Below are 4,393 nucleotides of genomic sequence, written 5' to 3'. Positions count from 1 at the left end.
TACCAGGAAGATGTCGACTTTCCTGGGCATCTCATTGTCCAATATTTCCTTTGCTTTCTTTTGTCCTTCCTCATTCCCTGATGTCTCTAAACGAGCTACCAGTTTAATCTGGACCATAAAGGCAGCAATAATTCAGAGCTAAAATACACAGATCTGAGCCATCTTCAGAGTGTTACAGAGGCTGATACAGGAACATGTAACTTAATTTATTGTTTTCCACCTTCTCTGTTAACGAAATCTACCTCTAAATTGTTACATGCAAGTCCGTGTTCATCTCAGCTCAAAGTAAATTACCTGCAGAAAAAATGCCATATTTCTCCAGCTCCGACATCGATTCGTTCCGTGACCTTGACAAGCAAAGACTCAATACATCCGTTTTCCAGTCTGTAAAATAACAATGTGTCTTGTACAGCTCCACAGCACTCACAGCTGCTTTATCACAGGATTGCTGATAATTACTGCCATGGTATATGAAACACAAACACACTCGTTCTGTGTGTGCATGAAGTGCTTGATAAGAAATGGGACACATGGCAAGAAAGAAGCCTTAAGCATAACCATATGTACATGAAAGCTTCATTGTTGGCTTTTAAATGTTGGAAAGGGTTGGCTTCTGACAGCTGAGAAGACATCCAGAGTGGCTTGTATTTGTCTCAAGTAGTATTAACCTTGGAGGCAGAGAAGTTCATATGAAATCTTACACTTGGAAGTCTGCATGTGCAAAACATGCCCAATAATGTCACGGGTCAGAGTGCCAGCAAGAGGGAGTGTCTGTAGGGGATTGCCAGGGCCATCCCTCTGTCCTGCTCCCGGCAGGGAAGGGCTGCCCTGTTCTCGGTGGGCTCTTCTGAGAAGCTTTTGTGCACTGCTGTTTCCGTCACAACATAACTCGGAGGTCTCGGCTTTGCTGTCATTGACACGTTTTGCTGTTTACTTGCTGCACTGGACAGCTTGTGTGGCTCAATTTTCGTGCTGTGGAAGAGCACCGAAATATATTGACTGCTGCGGCTCAAGCAGATCAAGTCCACGTACTTGTACATTTGAGGATGGAGCCACTGTGAAGCCTATTTCAGGGTCTCCTGAGCTCTTGTCAAATTCCTTATGAGGACATGAGCTGGAAGGAGAAAGATTTCTTTATCTCGGGAAGAAGAAATACAGAAAGAGGAGAATTTCATGCAGTGATTGCATGAGAGGGCTTAGAAAAGGTGCTGGATTTAAAATCTATGTTTTTCAAGCAGTTAACTTTTCAGTGCCAGTGGGGTGATGTACCAGCCTAGGCCGTCAACTTGAGCAATATTTTTAGTGATTAAAAAAAGTGAGTGTTGTTGACAGTTCTGTCTCCTGCCCTTGCAGCAAGACTGAAATTTGGCAAGTGCATGAAAAATGGGGAAGACTGTCTTCACTTCCAAAGGAAATTATGAGTAGTTGAAGGGCTAAAACCTTTCAGTAGATGATAAATGCCCAAAGGAGTTTGAAGGCATCTGATGAAACAGAATTTAAAGAAGAATTGAGGCTGGTAGAAGGTACATAGCAGAGGGGTATAATTCTCACGGTCCAGTGCAACAGTGGTTAATAACCAAACCCGTATTTTCAGTGCTAGCTTTTAACAAGCTGTGCTTCATTTCATAGATGTGAGACACCTGAGGAGGCTTCCTCCCACCATGCCAGACATGCCTGGAGCAGACCTCTCTGAGCTCTCTTCTCCAGTAGAGAGAAGCCAGTACCTTTAGACCTCAATTCACCTGCTTTAGATGTGTTCCTCGGGATAAGATTAGTGTTTGCCTTCATCCAGTAACTATAATGGCCCCAGGCTTGCTCGGGGGAGACACATCCACTGCCAATGCTGCATTTCATTAGCAGAGTCCTCTACTGTGTGCACTAAGTAGTCTCTGGAGAGCTGAGGACACAGACAGTCCAGTCCCAAAGAGTATCAGACTAGGCACGATGGGGCGTTTATCGTGCCTTGCTCAGGAGACCCACGTTTCCAAGTGGATAGATTTGGTTTAGAGTCTGATGTAGTTATGCTGTTGCAGCTCTATGCGGGTATGCTGTGAACATAATTAAAATGAAGTGAAATGCCAGCTGCCTGCAGGCAGGGCTGTTCTGGCTGAAACGTTCAGAATTTGATCTTGCTTTCTCGGGGCTTAAATCTCTAAGCAAATTTTTCTTGGTTCCTTAGCATATTGAGGTTAAACTTTAGTTAATATGTGGATCTTTGTGGTGATGGCCTTTTTCTTTTGATAATATCAAGGCTCCTCAAAGAGACCCGCAGTCCAGTATTCAGCACTGTGTTTCAGGACGTGCAGTGAATAAAGCCCAGGTTGTGTGTTCAACACTGGAGATTAAAAAAAGTACTGATGATGCTCACTGTTTGATCACATTCATGAGCACAAGTGGTTTGTGACACAGGCACCCTTCATTCTGGGTCTTGCTATTTGAGTGATTTCCTTTACGTCCAAGTCAAGACACTTTCCCATTTGTCTTATGCAAGAAAGCATGATTAAAACCACACTTCTGCCTACGCCAGTGTTCTCCAGCAAGCGTTTTTGGATCTTCGCTGCTGGCTCCTCAAGCAACGCCCACATCCTTAGTATTCCTGGAGGCCAAAAGGACATTTTTCCCTTGCAGTGGTATGCAAAATGTTTTTGGGTTCCTTTGCTGTTGAAAAGCTGGAAGGTGAGACATAATTCGTACTTATACCCGTGAGTTGTGTTTCCAGCTGGACAGAGCTGCCTGGGGCAGCCCAGAGCACAGGGACACGGTGCATTGGTGCTGCTGCCCCTGGGATCACCGGGGGCGGCTGTGCTTGGGAGGGTTGTGGGGAGGAGGAAGCTCGATTCCCCTAGGAGGTCATGGCAGGGCGAGAGCAGCTGGAGGTGGAATTTGAGCTCTCTAGGCTGTTAGGGTGGCTGGGAGTGGTGAGGACAAGGTGACATGCTGGTCAGTAAGGCAGGTAATGCAAAGACATGCCTTGCAGTGCTGGAAAGGACATGAGGCTCAAAGGGATGCCCCAGGTGTTGGGGCTCAGCTGGAAAGACAAAGTTCCTCTGTCTGACTTCTCCCATGGGCCAGCACAGCGCATGCAAGATGGATCGAGTGGCTGATCCTCAGCCTGTTATGGTTAGCATTTGATTTTTCCAGCTGGGTAACATCTGATCTGCTCATCCTCTGGCTGCGTAAACAGCAGTTGGCACTGGGGAGGGATCAGGATCGTGCGGCTGGGGGTGGAGAGGATGAAGCTGCTGCCAAAAGGGCAAGTGCCACCCATGTTTGTCGGGTTAAAGCTACTCCTGAATGGCTGTCTAAAACATCTTCTGTCTTTGCTCTCCTTATCTGAAAGAGAGGAGTCAGTGAGATCTTCAGAGTGCTGGGTTTTTTTTTCCCAATGAAAATGCACAATTATTTGTGTAACGTGTCAGGCCTTCAAGCTGAACTACTTTTTTAGTTATTATTCACATGGAGATTCTGCCTCCACAGGTGGAATTGCTACATGGTTGGCAGGAGCAGTTTTCAGAGGCCCTCTGTGGTCATTTTTAGGGCAAGACTTGAAGTCCTGCTGACTTCTGTGCGATTAGGACTTGCATAGAGCCTGGATGTGGTCATTTGGGTAGGAGACCTGAAGAGGTGCACCTTTCTTGGTTCTTCATGCTGCCTTCCGTAGCATCATCATAAAGCACTGAAGTTTGGTTGTTCAACAGCAGTGTTCAGTGCACAAGGCTGAGAAGGTTTGATCTGTCTGTACGTACTGATGTGGGAGTCTGACTTCTTACATCCCAAAGGGGATGTCTAAGCTGCAGTCACTTCTGAGGCTATATAGTGAGGTTGTTGCGTAGGCATAACTAACATGTATGTCAGTGTGATTACGTCACTGAGCTTACATGCTGTTGACTAGCTGGTACCTAGTTAATTTTAGGCTTTTGATTGCCATGTGGGTGAGCTCAGGGTCTGAAGAACTGCTCCTGACTGCTGTGGGTCAATGCCGAGAGGTTATTTCCTACAGCCTGCAAGGGGCTGCTGCCACAAAATGGCAATGTGGCCTTTTGGCTAGAACGTGAGTCCTTGAAGAAACTCCTTTGGGAGAGCTGGTGGCCACTGGTAAGTAGCTCATCTGGGTTTCCCTTGTGTAGGACTTGGGTGTTTGATTTTATTCCCTGAATTGGTTAATGCTATAACATGTTCCTGCAAAGAAAGCAAAACCTGTAGATTCTTATAAAGTCTGCTTCTTCTATTTTATTTTAATTTTTTGCCAGACCTTAGTGATTTGGTTGGCAAGCTGGAAAGCAATGTATAGTGAGCAGAGAGTTTTCAGCTTCTGCAGAGAGCTGTCCTTGGAAGCACAGAGGGTGACCAGCTCAGGCCCCCTGCTTGCCAGCAGAGAAGTGGGCTTGCAGTG

The sequence above is a fragment of the Aptenodytes forsteri genome, unplaced genomic scaffold (assembly GCF_000699145.1).
Source record: "Aptenodytes forsteri isolate BGI_AS27 unplaced genomic scaffold, ASM69914v1 Scaffold113, whole genome shotgun sequence".
Classification (NCBI taxonomy): Eukaryota; Metazoa; Chordata; class Aves; order Sphenisciformes; family Spheniscidae; genus Aptenodytes; species Aptenodytes forsteri.
This window is presented reverse-complemented; position numbering follows the sequence as displayed.